General features: G+C 41.5%; 1 protein-coding gene across 4 annotated transcripts in view; it reads right to left on the bottom strand.

Annotated features, from left to right (window-relative positions):
* Stat3 (signal transducer and activator of transcription 3) overlaps positions 1–10,436 on the bottom strand; it is a 58,101-nt gene extending 47,665 nt beyond the window's left edge. For all 4 annotated transcript variants that reach the window (XM_026386749.2, XM_026386747.2, XM_026386748.2 and 1 more), the window contains exon 1: positions 10,187–10,436. The gene's annotated coding sequence lies outside the window, so the exon portion shown is untranslated. The remainder of the gene's footprint in view (positions 1–10,186) is intronic.
* Positions 10,437–20,825: the final 10,389 nt, after the last annotated feature.

Consider the following 20,825-nt stretch of genomic DNA (forward strand, 5'->3'; position numbering starts at 1 on the left):
GATTATAGGCATGCACCAGGAAGAGGGAAACTGAGGCAGGCTAAGGCAAATTTGAGGACAACCTTAGCAACTCAGCAGACCCTGAGCCACTTGGTGAGATGCTGTCTCAAAATTTAAAAATTAGCTGGGTGCAGTGGTGCACACCTGTAATCCCAGCAGCTCTGGAGGCTGAGGCAGGGGGATCGTGAGCTCAAAGCCAGCCTCAGCAAAAAAGCAAGGCACTAAGCAACTAAATGAGACCGTGTCTCTAAATAAAATACAAAATAGGGATGTGGCTCAGTGGTAAAGCTCTTGCCTGGCATAGTGAGGCCCTGGGTTCGATCCTCAGCACCACATATAAATAAATAAAATAAAAGATCCATTGACAACTAAAAAATATTCTTAAAAAAGAATGCATATAAGGGGCTGGGGATATAGCTCAGTTGGTAGAGTGCTTGCCTTGAATGCACATGGCCCTGGGTTCAATCCTCCCCAGCATCACCAAAAAAAAAAAAAAAAAAAAAAAGAATGCATATAGTATCCATAAATAGGTATTAGAAAATATCTCTTAGAAACTATGGTTTAACAATTAAAATTGACAAAATTTAAAAATATTTATTAATTCATTCTTTAAAAACAATAAACTTATTGCATGCTAGTATAAATAACATTTTTATGAAAAATAACTAAATTTTCAAAACCTTAGTAAAAGAAAAGTAGTATTATTGAAAATTATGGGTATCTAATATCTGGCTTAATAGAAAACAGCTGGATTCTCATAACTGCTTGCATTCAGTCTGTGGCAATATGTTGTCTTGGTTGAAGTACTTGAGAAAAATTTGATTTCATACAGATATACTATTTGGAACATGGAGGAATTTCTGTCTTTTCAGATCATTCTGAATATTCTTCTTTAATACTATACCAAAAATGAATGATTGACAGTTCCTTAAAGTCAGTTGCAATGTGGAATCTGAGACCATGTCAATACACTTCTCATATTCAATTACATTAAGATCCACTAGTCTACCTTGCATTTTGAACACAAGGTCTGCCATGTATGATTTTATAATATCATGCATTAGACATTTTGAAAACATTTCAGAGATATTCAGGCAGGCTTTCAAATGCTGACATTTCATTATACACCATCCCCCAAAATCGCTTTTGTTAACACTAAAAAATGACATTCAGACTGGGTGTGATGGTGCACACCTTTAATCCTAATTACTTGGGATGCTGAGGCAGGAAGATTTTCAAGGCCAGCCTGGTCAACTTAGTGAGGCCCTGTCTCAACATAAAAAATAAAAAGGACTGGGAAAGTAACAACTTAATGGTAGAATGCTTTCTCCCACCCCCCAGGTACCACCAATTAAAAAAAAATTTTTCAATTAGGAAAAAAAATCATTTTCATTAGTTTTGGGAAGCTGTCAAACTCACAGTAGTGAATATAAGTTTTCTCAAATTTTGATTTTTACTCTAAAACCCAAATTTTATCATTGGTTACAGATATTGGCAGTTGTTTTCCTTAAACAGACAGCTTCCTTTCTTTCATTTTTAAGAAAATATCTGCCAATATCCCAGCTCGCCTCTCAGTTATTCTTTCAAGTAAAAATAGTATTTCATGAAAAAAGCAAACTATTGAAATCACAACTCAAATCAGAAGTGCTTTTCCTTGCCGGGCACAGTGGTGCATGCCTGTAATCCCAGCGACTCTGGAGGCTAAGATAGGAGGATCGAAAGTTCAAAGCCAGCCTCAGCAAAAAAGCAAGGTGCTAAGCAACTCAGTGAGACCCTGTCTCTAAATAAAATACAATATAGGGTTGGGGATGTGACTCAGTGGTTGAGTGCCCCTGAGTTCAATTCCCAGTACCACTCCCTGAAAAAAAGTGCTTTTCCTTGAGACAGCCATCATACTTTAGTATAGAGCAGTGTTTTAGGTTGTGCCTCCCAGTTCATTACAGAATATCAAAGACATGTCCTCAAGGGTCGACAGACCATGAATTTAATACTGCATGTTGTTTCATCAAGGATATCCTTAAACAAAACCAGTATTTTTTTCCTGAGTGAATTGAATATAATGTCTACTGGTATATGTGCAAATGTCAATTAAGTTAAAAATGCAAATATCTATATTATGAAAATTGTTTTGTGTTTGGGTTTTTTTTTTTTTTTTGAGGGTTTTGTTTGGCTTTTGTTTTTTTGTTTGTTTTGGGTGCTGGGTATGGAACCTTGTGCTGCTAAGCACTGAGCTATAACTCCAGCTCCATATTGGGTACTTCTAACCCAGGGCAGCTCAGCTATTTCTGCAGACACAGAAATATTTCTTTAATGAATAAACTTAATTTTTTAGAACACTTTTAGGTTCAGAGCAAAACTGAGCATAAAACAAAGAGTTTCCATATAACCCCTGTCCCAGTCACACATACAGTTTCCCCAACTATGGACATTCTGGTACTAGAAACAGGAATCTTAGCCGGCTCTAGGAACCTAAGAATCTCCAATATAGTAATTAGGATGCTAAAGCTTCCACAGGTTTCTATTCTCTTACAGTGTACGCCTATACAGAACCTGGCCTGATACATGAATTCACATTGTATATTTCACTCTAATGGAACTAGACAATAACACACAGAACCAAGAATAGGTATTGATATTGGCTCTAGAACACTTCAATTATCCCACCTGCCCATATGCATCATAAAAGAGTTACCATCCTAATTATGTTTAATTTTGATTGTTTCAGTAAATTTGCTTTCCCTAAATATATTGATTTTTTTAAAAAAGCCCACATACAATGCAAAACTGATTTGTCAGAGGAAAATCAGTCTGAGATTAAATATTTATTGTGCCTGAACCACAAGTAGAAAAAATTTTCAAAGGCTGACTATTTTAATGCTAACTTGATGCAATATTGCACTTCGGTTTACAGGAGAGGTAATTACACAGCTAGCATCTGGGTTTTGAGGTTTTGAGGATTACATTTGGGGCAGCAGGGATAATGAAAGAAAAGTCTAATGCTTTTAGATTCTGCCAGAAAAACAGTGCTTGTTGAAAAGTAAAACAAAATTAACAGTAGAAAAGATGAGAAAGACATAAATTTTAAGAAACTTTCACCCAAGCAAGTGCTCAAGTTCAGTCTCAAATTCGATCACACCAAGAGGTCAAGATACCACAAACTAATGCAATCAATCAACAAAACGGGAAAACAGATGTTTGACACAGGCGGGCAGGGTTTTCCTAAATTAGGCTCACCTTCGCTAATCCAAATCAGTTTTCAGAAATGGCGTCTACAAAAACTACCCAAACATCCCCCTAATAATTTACACTCCTCCTCCACAATAGGGAAGCCATTATTTACCAGAAGTTTTACTTTCTCTTTCAAACCCTGCTGGCTTCCTCCTGCCCCACATTTGGCCAAGAAACAACTGGGTAGCCTTTTCCTTTCTGTCTTCTCCTGTCCAAAATTAGAGAATTGGGGTGAGAAAAATCTATTTTATGGAGAAGCCAAGTGGTTGTTCTTATCTGCAAGGTTGTTTTGAATACTGATTAATTTGCAAAGGAAAGTTGCAAGGACAGGAAAATAAAGCTGTACACCTCTGATTAACCACAATTACATACATACACACCCTCATACACACTGACTCATGGAACACACAAACACACACATATAAATGTGAAGGGACAGCTAATTCAGCTGAGTAGTGCACATCAAATCAGCTCCCAGATTCAAACAGATCATCCATACCACCTGGGATGCCTACTCACCCCCAAACTAAATGATATAACAGCCAGGTGCAGTGGCTCAGGCCTATAGCTCTAGCTACTCAGGGACAGGCAGGAGGATCAGTTGAACACAGAAGTTGGAAGCCTGGTTAACACAGAGAAAAACAAAAACTGTTTTTCTGTCTCAAAAACAAAACATTGGGCTGCCTAAGGATATAGCTCAGGTCTCAGAGTGCTAGCCCAGCATGTAAAAGGGCCTGAGTTCAAATCCTCATCACCACCAAAAAAACAAAAGTTGTCTCATTTTCCCAGCCTGACCCAAAATAAAGTTCTTCTGATTGACTTTTTTCTGAGAAACACTAATCACTCCTCTAACCTTTCAAACCTTCAATATTATCTGTACTTTTTGTGTCAAGAAAAACCCCAAGGGACTATTCCTAAGTGGTAATCAACTTTTAATGTGTTGAATATTAAATAGGATGTAATCAAAGCTTTTGGAGAATGCAAAGAGACTTATCACAAGGGACTTTGTGTAAACAGGAATTTACAGTTTGCCATGTCTATACCTTTTACATGAAGGCCTCGGTCTCCTCTACCACAGTGTAAATCCCCAGTCCCTATTCATTTTGTTTTTTTCCCAGTAGCTTAGAATCTCCCAATTACTCTTTCTTTCCTTTGGGTCATTAATGACTACCATGAATCATAACTTACCCAACTCTGTAGTTAGATACTGCAGTTTTTAATAATAGCAATTATTAGGATTGAGTGTTAGCTATTTCCCAGGCACTACACAAAGTACTTTATGGTATATGAATTATCTTACTTAATCCTCACAACTATTCTATCAGTGGACCTGGTATCTAGATTGTGGATACAGAAACAAACCCAAAGAAGTTGAAGCACTTGGCCCAAGGTCTAAGAGGTGGTGGATCTGGGATTAAAGTCCAAGGTCTCACAGTCCACTCTTTTAACTCCTATAGTAACTATAGACCAGGAAACCCTCAAACACACTGCCCAAGTGTCTAAACACTACAACAATAGTTTACCTTTTTAGGAAAGCTCAAAATATAAGTTCCTCTGCTGATGCAATTTAAGTGGAAGGTGAGGTGAATGTTCAGTGATTAGTAAAGTTATTTATTCTTTTTTTTTTTTCTTATGGTACTGGGGAATAAACCCAGAGGTACACTACCACTGAGCTACATCTCCAGACCTTTTTCTTTTTTATTTTGTGACAAGCTGCCTCAAACTTGTGATCCTTCTGCCCCAGTCTCCTGAGTTGCTGGATTACAGGTGTGGACCACTGCACAAGTCATTTATTCCTACAGATGGGGCTAGCAGAGGGAAAGCCAGATAATTCAAACATTATTTTCTTTTGGGAATAGATTTGCTTTCCTTATTATTCTTTTGTTAGACTCTTAAAATGAATTTTCAATAAACATGTCCAAGATAAACTGACAAATAAATAAAGCTGAAAAAAATCTGGAGAAACATACCAAATTATAGGTATAATAATAAATTTAATTTTTTATAATATCCTGTATTACTTTGTAAAATGGACAAAACAACTTATTTTAATGACATTTAAACTCCATTATTGGGAAGGAACCAGAGACGTGTAACTCTGTAGCCTCCTTTCCCCTCAGTTTAGTTCTCCTAAATTAAGAACTTCCACTTATAGCTACCTGAATACAGTATGCTGTTTTAAGCCTCTGCACACTCATGTTCTTTCAGCCTTGAATGCAACTGTTTACAACTCAACTTTGTCAGAATCTCCATTCATCCTACAAAACCCTATTCAGGTGTTCATACCTACTAAAGCCCCTCTGTAATAAAGCCTTTCTCTCAATCATTAAGAGAACTGATCTCTTTTCTTGCACATTTAATAGGAATTTAGACTTACAGAGCTCTTACCATATACTAGCATAGTGCTTAGGATTTTTATCTTTTTTTATTGAATCTTCAATAATACCTACAAGAAAGGTACTCTTAGCATCTTCTTTTACAGATAAGAAAACTAAGGCTCAGATTCTGATTAGGCAGCAGCAGACCTAAGACCTGATCCCAGATCTATTTGATTCCAGTGCCTGAGTCTTGAACCACTACTCTGTCATGTCCCTTGCCCTAAATCCAAACCCACAAAGCACACCCCCTGGTCTCCACAACATTTCTAGTTCAATGAAAACAAGGATGATTTCTCATTCTCCTTGGATTCTGCTTAGCACAATAATTGGCTTTCAGTGTATATGATTGCTGATCTGAATTAATAACTGTGATAATCCTAACACAATAAATGAGAACTGGCCATATAGAAATTCATTCTTCCAAATACTGTTCATTTTAAATATTGGAAGCATTTCAAACAATGGACCACCAAATACCATCTGGCCAGCCTGATTACAGTGCACCAGAGTAAGCCAAGGTCACCAGCAACAAGTATATATGTATAAATTCTTTTCACCACAGTCAACAAAGTCAGAGATAACTCAGCTATGTTATCCTGCCATATCTTACAGAGATTATTTCAGTTGATTTTTTTCTTTTTCCTCTTTTTTTTTTTTTTTTTTTTTTTTTGGTGCTGGGGATTGAACTCAGAGCCTTGTGCATGTAAGGCAAGCACTCTACCAACTGAGCTATGTCCCCAGCCCCTCAGAGACTGTTTCAGAACACCAGAGAGTTCTTCAGGATTTGGGGATGTCCCTCAAGTACTATTTAGGTGATTTTAAAAATAAGTTACCCAAAAGTTACAGTAAAAAAAAAAATTAAGGGGGCTGAGGTTGTAGCTTAGTGGTATAGCAATTGCCTTGCACACATGGGGCACTGGGTTTGATCCTCAGCACCACATAAAATAATTAAGTGAAACAAAGGTATTGTTGTCTATGTTCAACTAAAAAAAAATTAAGTATAAAAGATATAAAATGTGATTAGTGGAGCTCAAGGTGTGGATCAGAGGTAGAGCATTTGTCTAGCATGTGTGAGGCCCTGAGTTAGAGTCCTGGGACAGAGAAGGTGTGGGGAATGATATGTAGCCAATCAAAAATCCTCAAAAAAAATACTTCTGCACTTAAAACACTCTAGGCTTTTTTCACTTCTCTTTGAATGGTGGCCCCATGTGTACGGTCAGACTCAAGTGACAACTCCCCTAGAGCAGAGGGCATATGCACTGAATTACTGAATTACTTTGTACAAATTAGAGCACCAGGCATGTGCCTGACACAGGAGGTACTCTATAACCCTAAATTTTGGCCTCAAAATTTTTTAAAACCTTCCCTCCAGAAGGACAGAGTTGCAATTCCTTGGTCTTGTATTCAAAGCCCATTTACCTTCCCAAATTCTCAAGATTTTATGTTATATCCCCATACCTTGTCACCCCTTGGTCTTTATACCCATTATTTGGGACCCAGTTCAATCTCTCCTTTGGCAAGAAAGACTACCTAGACAACTCCAAATCTTGTAACCTTTCATTACTCTTTTTTTTTTTTTTAAGAGAGAGAGAGAGAGAATTTTAATATTTATTTTTTAGTTCTCAGTGGACACAACATCTTTGTTTGTATGTGGTGCTGAGGATCGAACCCAGGCCACAGGCATGCCAGGCAAGTGTGCTACCGCTTGAGCCACATCCCAGCCCTTCATTACTCTTAAGACCTGTAACTTTCTAAGACAATGGAAATGTTCTAGATCTGTACTATATGTTCTTTTGTATATAATAGCTACCTATTGGACAGCACAGGCGTAATGCCTCAATATCTCTTTGGTAACACCAACCTGCTGCATTCTATGGTTAAAACATTCATCAAGGGGCTGGGGATGTGGCTCAGGCGGTAGCGCGCTTGCCTGGCATGCGTGTGACCCGGGTTCGATCCTCAGCACCACATACAAACAAAGATGTTGTGTCTGCTGAGAACTGAAAAATAAATATTAAAAAAAAAAAAAAACATTCATCAAATCACCCCAGTAGACTGGAAATTCTGTACACAAGACACATCTTATTTTTCATAGCAACTCTCATGAAATTGGCAAAAGTAAATATTTGCTTATGTACATGCCAGTTTATCAGAAAATATCAGCAAAAAGGTGCTGGACTCAGGCATCTACAGTGATGTTCACCACTTCTGCCCCGTCTGAATGTCATGACACACACAGACAGGAAGGAAAAAGCAACTTTCTGAAGACACAAATGACCACTGATCAAGCCACAAGGTACTCTGGTTGAAATGACATTTAGGTCATAACTTCCCTTTACCTAAAACTTGCCTAAACATCTCCATTAGCAAGTAGCTAAATTCTGATGGCAAATTATGCTGACAAAAAAATTTAATTTCTTCCCAAGTTAGAAGCAGAATGACCTAAGCCAGTCCTATTTGTACAACTTTTTTTTTCACCTATTTATTGAGCATATATCTCCCTTGGAGTCCTTCAGCCTACTGGTGGGATCTCATTGTGCAGACATATGTAAGAAATTCACTGACACTTTTCTCAGTAGGGCCTATACTGGCTCTAAATTAAGACTCAATATTTAAGTATCGACAGTCAAAAGAACACAAGATATATAGAAGGCACAAGTTTCAGCACTATGGTACTATTACCTTGGGCAAGTGTCTTGTCCCTTTGGCCTCAATTTCCTTATCTTCAAAAAGGAATTAATATTAGGTGAACTACCTACCTCAAAAATCCTTTATGAGTAAGTCATAACCATGGTTATTCTTCCCAAATCAACTACATAGATAGATAGATAAATAGATAGATAGATAAAAGATTCATGAATTTGCTAATGGTTCTTTGTGGAGTATATGCTAACAAATGGACTAAGATCAACACTCCAACATTTTTTTCCCCAAATTTCTTCATCCCATCCCACTATGCAAATGTCTGAGCAAAAATTCAACAAATACTTCAGTCTGGCACATGTAATAAGGAAACAAACATGTTGACTCAGAGAACACAGACATATTTAATATAAAATATAACAGAAAAGTGACTGAATCAAGTCATAACACAGTCTAACTCCTCATGTAAAAATGTGAGATTTACTGCTTTGATTTTTTTTTCAAACCAATGCTTCATCAGAACAGCCAGCTAAAAATTCACAATCCATACACAGAATAAATAAACCATTTAGATATTAAAAAAAACAGCAGGTACACACTATCTACATGTTTAACAAGGGAAAAAAAAAAAAAGACTGTATTCCAACTACTTGGGAGGGTGAGGTAAAAAGATCCCAAGCTCAGGGACAGCCTGGGCAACTTAGCAAAACCATGTCTCAAAATAAAGTAAATGGATGGGGATGTAGCCTAGTGGTAGAGTGCTTGCCTAATATGTGAAGGCCAGGGTTCAATCCCAATACCATTAAAAATAAAGTTAAATTAAAAAAAAAAAAAAGACTAACCACTGGTTTCGCCAACACCACCCACTTAATATTACAGAGTGATATGTACTAAATGTGAAAAAAGCAACTTGGGTGAGAGTTTGAATTTTGCTAATTTAAGTGCAACCACACCCCTCAACAGGTAAAGTTGGCACACCGGGCTTGGCCAAGGCCAGCCTGTCTTTGTTTCCCTCTATTCTGCATTTACCCAAGATCTTGGCTCTGAGACAGAAAACTCCCACTCTTGATTGGTTCATTCTGTCCCAAGCAATTAAGCAACACCACAATCCAGTAAACGCAATGGCTCAATTATTTATCTTCTAGTCGAGTTTACCTGGTGTTTATAAAAGAACAATGTCAAGGAGGAAAGAGGTTTATTGCTCTCTAGAACGGGCCTGACCGGGGATTTGTCTTATTTTATATTTTTACAAGGTGGGGAGATGCATGGCTTAACCTAGAAAAGGATGGGGATGGGGAAGGATTTACAGAGTACAAGTCTTTCAGTTTCCCTACAAGAAACTTGATTCTTATTCAATAATCCTACCCCAAACCAGCCAGCCCGTGAGGCTATAGGGGTATACCTATTCCCACCTCAGGAGAGGCACAGCTGGCTTCCGAAAGAGCAGGAGCAGGGCAAGGCGGAGGAAGCGCTGAGCGGGCGAGGCAGGGAAGAGGCTCTTTCCAACACGCGCCCCCCACACACACACCGCCGGCGTGACAGTCGCTCCCGTGCCCCGAACGTCCCCAAAGCCCCAGGGAGCAGGAAGTCGGGGGGCTGTCGCTCTCTCCAGCCACCCCAACACTAGTACGCCCTCTCTCCATAATTCTGCCCCCTCGAGCTCATTCCCACTCTTCCTCCGCTTATCCCCTTTCCCCCAAGTCCGAAACTTCCTTCCAGTGCCCCCTTCTCTTCCGAGACCGCTCCTGTCATCCCAGGGAGTTGTCCCTTCAGGGCGACCCTCGGTGTCTTCTCATATCCCGCCAGCTCCACTGAAGCGTCGATTCGCAACTACCCCCCAAAACACTCCCGAAGGCTCGCAGCCCCTGCGGCGCCCCCCAGGGTCCCCAGGCCGGCCGGCCGTCGGGGGACGCGGCCCCACCCTTCGCCCCCTTCACCTGTTTCTCCAGCTGTGAGGCCCGACAGGCCGGGGCTGCGCTCGCGTCGGGTGCGGGTGGCCGGACTCCCTCGGGCCGCCGGGCCTCTCCTAGGCGACGCAGAGGGGCAAAGCCGAGCTGGGGTGCTCGTCAAGGATCCGGTTGGGGCTCCTTCCCTCCGCTGCGACGTCGGAACCCCAGGCTCCCCCTCCCCGTCTACTCCGCCGCAGCTCCGGAAACCGCTGAATTACAGACCCTCCAGCCAATCCCCACCCAGCCCCTGCCTAGCCAAGACACGCCTCATGCATAATTCATGAGACGGCCAGCTTGCTCGGCCACCCAGAGGCCCCAGAGCATGGCTGTACATCCGAAACCCCACCCACGAACCAATAAAAAGAGCCTCTAAGAGAAAGGGCGGAGTCAAAAGAAGACTGGGTACGCCCCTGTGTTGGCTGTTCCAAGGGCTTAGTGCTCCTCCCTCCGTAATAACCAGGGAAGAACCCAAGCCCTGGGCACCGAATCACGGGGGGAGGGTGGGGAAATGACCGGAATGTCCTGCTGAAAACTCAGCTGAGTTCCTGGCAGTGCGTGACGTCAAGACACTTTAAATGCCCTGATACGGCTCCCTGCTGCCCGCTTTCCCTTTTCCCGGCCCTTGGCACCACGTGGGGAGAGGTTAAGAGCTTCTTACCACGTGGGAATCAGCCAGCTCAGACTCCCAGTTAGCACCGGATCCTCCGGGGGCCCAACTCCTGAACTAGGTGTCTGAGGACAACAAAAAAGAACATGGGCGACTCCTGCCTGCTTTGAACTTTGGTTTCTGCGTGAGTCGGGCACACACACCCGGAAATATGACGCGAAAATAGAGTAATTACTAGATTGCGTGGGGAGAAGATAGTGGATATAACCCCGTCTTCGGTTCCATAGCTTCAAGTATCAAATGTCAACAGCTAAGTTATTAGCTGGTACACAGAAATGCAGATAGTATATATAGGAGGACTGACATGTATAAACAGTATTTGACATGTTTAGGCCTCTGTGTTACTGAAATTCTTTTTCTTTTCCACCGCGCCTGCTTGATGTGCAAGTTTTACTGAATTGAAGCCAGTAGCTCATAGGAAATGTAGACATTTTGCCTTACACAATAGGGGATGAACTTTGCATAACGGAGTGATTTTTGTGTGTTGATACTATCATAGTTTTTAAAGACACCAGTTGTATTTGTGTTTGTTATATTCGTCTAACACAGACATAAAGATAAAAATCTAGCTGGCTGAGATGGCTATAATTCCAGCACCTAGGGAGTGAGGCAGGAAAATCCTAAATTCAAGGCCAGCCTCAGCAACTTAGTGAGGCCCTGTCTCAAAATTAAAAATGAGAGGTTGAGAATATACCTCAGCTGGTGCACTTCTTGCCTAGCATGCACAAGGCCCTGGGTTCAATCCCCAGCACTACCAAAGAGAGAGAGAGAGAGAGAGAGAGAGAGAGAAGGGCTGTGGAGTTGGGGATGCACCTTGGTGGTAGGACACCTCTGGGTAGAATCTCCAGTACCAATATAAAATAAAACAAATAAAAAAAAATAAAATCTAAAAAGGGTTCATTATCTTACTATAGCAATTTTTTTTCAACAAAACTAATACATGTTCATGGTTTTAAAAAAAAAAGTTCAAATAAGTTGAAAATGTTAAATGAAATCTTCCCCTCCTTTCTCCATCAGTCCTTCTCCCTAAAGATAGCTGTTCTTATTAATTTCTGGTGAGAAAATCAATGATTCTTAACCTTTGATGGGTCACAGATCCTTCTGAGAATCCAATGGAGACTGTGAATTCTAGCCTCAGAAATGTACAGCACAAACTGATCATGGTGATGCACTCCTGTAATCCCTAGCTACTTGGGAAGAATAGGCAGGAAGATGCAAATTAGAGTCCATCCTGGTCAATTTAGTGAGACCCTGGCTCAAAAATAAAATGAGCCCAGAGTGGTAGCACACACCTGTAATCCCAGAAGGCTGAGGATGGACAATCACAAGTTTGAGACCAGCTTCAGCAATTTAGGGAGGCCCTGTCTCAGAATTAAAAATAAAAAGGGCTGGGGATTTAGCTCAGTGGTAAAGTGCCCCTGGGTTCAATCCCCAAAACAAAAAATAAAATATGGGGGCTGGGGATGTGGCTCAAGTGATAACACGCTGCCTGGCATGCGCGCAGCACTGGGTTCTGTTTGATCCTCAGCACCACATAAAATAAAGATGTTGTGTCCACCGAAAACTGAAAAATAAATACTTAAAAAAAAAATTCTCTCTCTCTCTCTCTCTCTCTCTCTCTCTCTCTCTTTCTCTCTTTCCTCTCCCCCTCTCTCTCTGTCTCTCTCTCCCTCTAAAAATAAATAAATAAAAATAAAATATGCATGCTTGTAATCCCAGCAGCTTGGGAGGCTGAGATAGAAGGATCACCAGTTCAAAACCAGCCTCAGCAATTTAGCAGGACTAAGAAACTTAGCGAGACACTATCTCAAAGTAAAAAGAAAAAGGCTGGGGATGTGGCTCAGTGGTTGAGCACCCCTAGGTTCAATCCCCAGGGCCAAAAAAAAAAAAAAAGAAAAGGAGAGGACAGGAGATGTGACTCAGTGCTTTATCAGCATGTGTGAGAGGACCTAGTTCAATCCTGAGTAGGGTGGAAAGAAAAGAAAGAAATATACAGCAGATCTTTTACTTACAGATTCACATGACTCTCTAGATACCCAAAGCCTATCTGAATCTGGAAGATTCCCACTTCTTGTACCACCTCATATCCATTTGTATTTGTGTGTACATGTGTAGCTTGTGAATCAAGCCCAGGGCTTCACACATGCTAAGCATGTGCTTTGCCACTGAGCTACATTCCCAGCCACCATCTCAGATCCAAGTAAGAGGCAAGAGCCTCTATAGGGCAACTAGTAGGGTCACTGATGGTGAGCTTGAGTCTCCCACTGCCTGGTAGAGCCTGATCAGTGTGAAAATTGCTGTATTTATTTATAGAGAGTGTTTGTATTGATCACTGTTTATCTTCACTACAGGACAGATATCTCCTATAAGAGTAAACTTTCTTTTAGCTGTAGTATCCCAGGCAGTTGACTGCTCCCTGATAACATGGGGAATAGTATTTGTTTATTGATTTACTGATGACTAACCACTGACATACTCATTGTCTCTTCTTTCTCACAACAATCATGTGTAGCAGATAGGAGAGGTTATATTATCCACTGAAAGAAAACGAAGGCCAGGGCTGGGGATGTGCTCAGTAGTTAAGGATCCCTGGGTTCAATCCCCAGAACAAGAAAAAAGAAAGAAAGAAAATAAGGCCAATGCCTGGTAATCCCAGTGAACTGTGAGGCTGAGGCAGGAGGATGTCAAGTTCAAGGCCAGTCTCAGCAATTTAGCAAGGCTCTAAGCAGTTTAGACTGTTTAGAGACCTGTCTCAAAATAAAAAATTGTAAAAAGGGGGCTGGGATGTAGCTCAGTGGTAAAGCATTCCTGGGTTCAATCCCTAGTACCCAAAACAACACAACAACAACAAAAATATAAAGCCAAAATAATGTGGCACTCTCAAGACCACAGAGATGTTCAGAGCCAGGATTTTGGATTCCACAGATCAGAGCTTTGTCCATCCACTCAAATCCTGCCTTCCTCCTCTGACTTCCCAGGAGCTGGCCTTCCTTTCCTTTACAGTCCTCCCCACCATTCACACATGACTACCCCTGAGCCTATCTCTTCACCTTATGAAATTTTCTTCATCCCTGCCACTGTCTTTTATCCACACTTTTTTTTTTTGGAGGGGGGGGCAGGAGGGTGGGTTCAAAGGATTTAACCCAGGGGCACTTTACTACTGATCTACATCCTCAGCTCTTTTTAGTTTTTATTTTGAGACAGGGTCTCCCTAAGTTGCTTAGGGCCTTGCTAAGTTGCTGAGGCTGGCCTTGAACTTGATATCCTTCTGTCTTAGGCTCCAGAGTTGCTGGGATTACAGGTGTGTACCGCGGTGTCCAGCCCTCTTTCCACACTTCTGCCAATGCCCCCTTGGCTAAATGTTGTAGCTTCTCTCACTTGGGCCAGTGCTTTGGCCTCCTGACTATTTTCTCTCTTCATTCCATCACATCCTTCCCCTGGCTGCTGTGGTCATCCATCCTAAAAATTAAATTTAAAACAAGTGAATATTCAATCATGTCACAGATTGCTTTCAAAGCTCTACTGCTAAACTGGGTATAGTCATACACACCTGTCATCCCAGCAACTCCAGAGGCTGAGGCAGGAGGCTTGAAAGTTTGAGATCAGCCTGAGCAACTTAGTGAGACCCCATCTCAAAATAAAATTTAAAAAGGTTTGGGGGTATAGTTCAGTGGTTGAGCACCTCTGGGTGAATTAAATCCCCAGTACCACACACACACACACACACACACACACACACACACACACAAAGAACTTTAGTGTTCCTTGATATCTGTAGGATAAAATCTAAGTTAAATTTAAAAATACTGTCGGGCACAGTGGCGCACCCCTGAAATCCCAGCAGCTTGGGAGGCTGAGACTGGAGGATTGTGAGTTCAAAGCCAGCCTCAGCAAAAAGCAAGGAGCTAAACAACTCAGTGAGACCCTGTCTCTAAAAAAATAGGGCTAGGGATGTGGCTCAGTAGTCGAGTGCCCTTGGGATCAAACACAAGGGCACTCGACTACCCATCTCCCACCAAAAAAACAAAAAATACTGACCATCCAATACAGTGATAGGCATATAGTAGGAGCCAAATCGATGTCCTATCTCTGTCCTTTTTTCCCCTCATGCTAGAAATTGAAATCAAGGTTTTGCACATGCTAGGTGGATGCTCTACTACTGAGTCACCTCCCGAGCACTCCCCTTCTTAATTTGACACAAAGTCCTACAAAGTCCAACCTGAGCCCATCTTATAGCCTCATCCCACACACTCTAAACTCCCGCCCTGAACACATCAGCTTCCTTCAAATATGTCAGCACCTTCTGTAACTTTATGCCTTTGTACATGTTCTTTCCTCCACCTAGAATATCTGCCTTTTCCACATTCCCAACCTAAAAGTCTGGTTCCCACATCACCTCCTCTGGACTTTTCCTAGATGCTTCACCACCTTGAACTGTCATATGTCTATGTATTAGTCTTTTTCCTAATAAATAAAACTAACTATCAACATTTATTATGTCATTACTATATTCAAATTATAATAAGCATTTTACATAAATTATCTCAATTGAATTCTCACCAGAAGCCAGTGAGAGGGGTATTATGATTTTATCTTATAACTGAAGAAACTAGCACTTAAGGAAGTAAGAGACAGGTCCAGGACTGGTCCCACAGTTAGAAACTAGGGGAAAATTTAGACAAGGCATGATGGCACACTCCTGTAATCCCAGCGATTTAGGAGGCTGAAGCCAGATAAAAAGTTCAAAACCAGTCTCAGCAACTTAATAAGGTCCTATGCAACATCATGAGATTCTGTTTCAAAAAATGAAAAGAGCTGGAGATGTGTCTCAATGGTTATGCACCCCTGAGTTCAACCCTTGGTACTAAAAGAAAAAAAAAAAAGAAAAGAAACCAAACAAAACAAAGGAGGGGCAAAGGGGCAAACTCAGAATGACAATAAGGTCTGGCTGACTCCAAAGCCTGGACTCTGCTAAGATTCTAGGAAACATCTCCCTCCAAGCTCTAAGTTCCTAGAAGCTCCAACCCCTTCAGGCTCACTTACATAACTCCCACATGTAACATTTAGCCCTGAACTCACCTAACACTGAGTTAATTGGTGGTAGAGCACTTGCCTAGCATGTTCGAGGCCTTGGGTTTCATCCCACAACCACACACACATGCCAAAAGAAAGAAAAAAAAAAGAAAGAAAGAAAAGAAGAATTCTGAGTTAACTAAATATTAATATGTGTTGTATTGAATAATCATATGTGCTATAGCAAACACTTATGGACTTAAGGAGTGTTAATTTTTTTTTCTTTTTTTTCTTTTTTTTTGTGGTGGTGGTGGTGCTGGAGATTGAACCAAGGGCCTTGTGCATGCCAGGCAAGCACTCTACTGACTGAGCTATGTCCCCAACCCCCTGTAGTGTTAATTATGTACTAGCCACTGCTGTGAGCCTATATTAACCCATGTAACACATCTGTGAACTCATTTAATCCTTACAATAACCCCATGAGTAGAATGATGTTATTTTATAAAATGAAGAAAAGGAGACCTATCCAAAGTTAAGTGACTTATCCAAGAGCTGGTAAATGGCAGAGCCCAGATTCAAATCCAAGTATATCTAATTCAGAGCTTGAGAAGACCTGAGGCTTAAGCTCCCTCTTGGATCCCCAAGGACAGGACTGTGCTCTATAAAGAACAAAGAAAGAATGTGGATGTTGGGTGTGTCCATGATGGTTTATAAACAGGTCTACAAACTCTTTGACGATTCTCCTATATTAAAAATAGTCGTCTATCAGAGCACTTGCCTATCATGCACAAGGCCCTGGATTCAATCCCAGCACTGAAAGTAAATAAGTAAATAAATAAGACCTAATCCACTCTCTGAATGACTCAAATGGAATATGCAGTGGAAGTAAAGTGGCATGACTTTTGAGGTTAGGTTATGAAAGGCCATACAGCATTCACCTGACTCTCTCTCTTGGACATTCACCCTTGGAACCCAGCCTGAGTCCAGCTAAGGCCCAGGTGACAGCAAGCATCACCTATAAGTTAGCCAGCCTCCAATGATTCCAACCCTCTGCTTATTTTAGGCCACTATAATGGAAGCCAAGTAGAGCAGAGATGAACCATTTTTGCTGAGCTCTGCCCCAATTACAAATTCAAAACTAAAGTAACTGCCATTGTTTTGTGCCATTACGTTTAGGAGTGGTTTTGTTTTTGCAGTACTGGTATTGAACCCAGGGGCACTCTATACTGTATATAGGCCACATCCCTAGCCCTTTTTATTTTGTATTTTAAGACAGGGTCTGGCTAAGTTGCTGAGGATGGCCTCAAACTTGTGATTCTCCTGCCTCAACTTCCCAAATTACTGGGATTCCAGTCATGTGAGACCCTCTCTAGCAGTACATAACCAGGACAGTTTTCCATGTATCACCTCAGAGAGACTCAGGAACCCTAGGCTAGATGAGGACCTGAAGCTAATGACTTTGTCAGTTCATAGAAACTTTGGTTTACTGACTCTTCCCTGAAGGAGCCCTAAATCAAAAGAGACACATGGCATCCAGGTGGTGGCACACAGTTATAATCCCAACTACTTGGGGTGCAAAAACACTTCTCAAGCATTAAGCAAGCATTTATTTTCCCTCCAGTCTGAAAAATGATCCTCCCCACTCAGAATGCTCTTGCCTAAGCTTCTTTCTACATTGCCTTGCCATTCTGTTCGCCTAGTGGCTTCCCGGGGCCCTTAGAATAAAGGAGTTCTTCATCTCATCCCCTTCAAGACCCTGCCCACCACTGACGTCCCTGCTGCCCACTGAATTCCAGCCAGTCCATTTCCCAGCTCAGGGTTTTTGCATCTGCTGTTCCTTCCCTTCCCTGACTTTGGCATAGTGAGTTCCTTCTCGCCTTTCCTCTTACTCAGAGAGGCTTTGTCTAACCACCCACACCAAAAGTTGCTCCCAACCTGTTCATCTCTATCTCTATATCCTGTTTCCTGTGAACTCTTATCACAATTCTTAGTTTATCACTTGCAAGACTTCCATATCTGTCTCCTCATCATAGTATTGGTTCCAGGAAAATGGATCTTGTCTGTTCTGTAGGTTAGTCTCCCCAGTAGCTGGCACAGTACAGAGCATATAATATATGCTCAATAAAGAGTAAGTGAGGGGGCTGGGGATGTGGCTCAAGCCGTAGTGCCCTCGCTTGGCATGCGTGCGGTCCAGGTTGGATCCTCAGCACCACATACAAACAAAGATGTTGTGTCTGCCGAAAACTAAAAAATAAAATATTAAAAAATTCTCCCTCTCTCTTAAAAAAAAAAAAGAAAAAAAAAGAGTGAATGAGGGGCTGGGGTTCAGTGGTAGAGCACTTGCCTACTGTGTGTGAGGTGCTGGGTTCGATCCTCAGCATCACATAAAAATAAATAAATAAATAAACTTCTAAATTCCTGGCAGCAGAGGGGATTTCACTGGCCCAGACAGTACCAGACTTCCATCTTTGACAAAGCAGCTGTTGACAGGGATAGGAGTCTCTGGTCACCCAGCAGACAGGAAGCCCTGGAGGGTGGGGACTTTTCTGAGCAGGGGACATCCCATCTCATTTGCATCAGGATTACCTGAGTTGTTTATGAAATTGCCCTTCACCAGCCGCATATCCTTTTCCTTTTCCTTTTTTTTTTTTCTTTTTGAGGTGCTGGGGATGGAACCCAGGATCTAGGGCACAGTAGGCAAATGCTCTCCACTGAGCTACATTCCCAGACCTGTCCTTCTCCTTTCTGCTCATTCTATTGTCTACTTTACTATATTGGTCCCCATTCCCCCAATATCTTCTAACGGAGGGCACTCCTGCCTTTAATTCTTTTTCCCCCCAGTGCTTAACTGAAGATCAAACCCAGATCCTCATGTATACAAAGTAGTGCACTCGCTCTACCACTGAGTTGCCCTCGACCCTCCACCTCCAACTCTAATTCCACGCTCTTCCGCTCTTCCCTGCTCTCCCGGCACTCCGCTCCCCCACCTCCCTACATTGGAAAACTCATTTAATCCTACCATTCCAACAACCACCTCCACCCCACCCCCACCCCCGCATTAAATCTTTTATGCTGCATCTCATTAGGTGCAGATAAATTACTTTCTTTTCTGGGTCTGTTGGGACTTCTGTAAAATGACACCTTCTATTTTCTCATCCATAAAACAAGATCCCTTTTAGTTCTAACATTCCATCATTCTAGTAACTGTTCCTCAGCCCTTCCTCAGCCTTCCTGCTCCTAGCCTTTCTGCACACTGTTCCCTTTGCTTAAAGAAACTTCCCTGCCCCATCTCATTGCCTTTATTTAATTAAAATACATTGAGGCTGGGTAGATGGCCCACACCTGTAATCCCAGCAGCTCAACAGGAGGATTGCAAGTTCAAAGGCAGCCTCAGCAACTTCGTGAGACCCTTTTAAAAAATTTTTTTTTAAAATTTAAAAAGGTCTGGGGATGTGGCTCAGTGGTTAAGCACCCCTGGTTTCAATTTCTGGTACCTAAATAAATAAACTAAACTTCATTGAGCACCTGCTATTTTAATAGACACTTTGGTGTTCCCTCTGGCTCACAAATCCTCTTTCCTGGGATTTGTTCCTCCCAACCCCCCAATCACACACTAGAATGAATTCCTTCAGTCACATCTATTATATGATCCTGGTCTCCTGGTCTCCTGGCCATAAATTATTAAATCCAAGGTGAACACCAGCGTTAGCTAGTGTAATCAGATTCTTTCTGCCTGGAATCTGGAATTTGCAACTGAAAGGCTCAGAGCTTGGAAGCCTTGAGAACCTAGTTCCATTAACACCAGCACTTCTGAGAGGGCAGTCCATCAACTCCGTCCACAAAAGTCCCTGGAGATCCCCTAATTCCCGCTCTTCCTGGCCTATGCTCAGGGATTCCTTGGAGTTCAAGGGATATGTTGGCAGTCGTCCAAAATTAACTTCCTTTTCGCCTTTAAGCTGCCAATGTCCTTTTCTTTATAAGTCATGTGTCACATATGACCTTTCCATCAAAGATGGTATTCATGGAACACCCAAACTACCTAAGGACTCAAGTCATGTATGATTGTACTTTCAACCAAATAACAATAACTAATACAATGATATTTGAAATATGCTTAGGTTCTGGTGACTTGAAAATAAAGTGCTGCTTCTGCTCTCTAACAATATCTGCTGAAATTCTACCTATATTTATAATAGCAATTTAAAAGTCACCCTCCTCCTTTAAGTTTTCCCATATCCCCCAAGCAGGATTAATCCTCTTCAGTGCATTGTCATTACATTTTGATTTATCTCTCTTACAGTCAGCTCTTTGGGCTGTTTCAAACACCTGCCTCTCCCGCTAATTGCAAATCCTTTAAAATCAAGGACTAGATCTTGTGTTTTTCATCTGTCTCCTAGTACAAGATCACAAACACATCATTTGGAAAGAACATTGCTGCTTCTCTTCCTCTCCCCATTTAAAAAAAAAATTATTTTAGTTGTAGATGGACACAATATCTTTCATTTTATTTATTTATTTTTATGTGGCACTGAGGATTGAACCCATGCCCTCGCACATGCGAGGCAAGCTCTCTACCACTGAGCCACGACCCAAGCCCTATATTTTTTTATTTTTATAGTTGTAGTAGGACATAATACCTTTATTTTTATTTATTTATTTTTATGTGGTGCTGAGGATCAAACCCAGGCCCTTGCACATGCGAGTCGAGAACTCTACCTCTGAGCCACAACCTCAGCCCCTTTATTTATTTATTTTAAAAATATTTTTAGGGGCTGGGGATGTGGCTCAAGCTGTAGCGCGCTCGCCTGGCATGCGTGCGGCCCGGGTTCGATCCTCAGCACCACATACCAACAAGGATGTTGTGTCCGCCAAGAACTAAAAAATAAATATTAAAAATTCTCTCTCTCTCCCCTCTCTCACTCTCTCTTAAAAAAAAAAAAAAAAAAA

The sequence above is a fragment of the Urocitellus parryii genome, chromosome 7, assembly GCF_045843805.1.
Source record: "Urocitellus parryii isolate mUroPar1 chromosome 7, mUroPar1.hap1, whole genome shotgun sequence".
In the NCBI taxonomy this organism is placed as follows: Eukaryota; Metazoa; Chordata; class Mammalia; order Rodentia; family Sciuridae; genus Urocitellus; species Urocitellus parryii.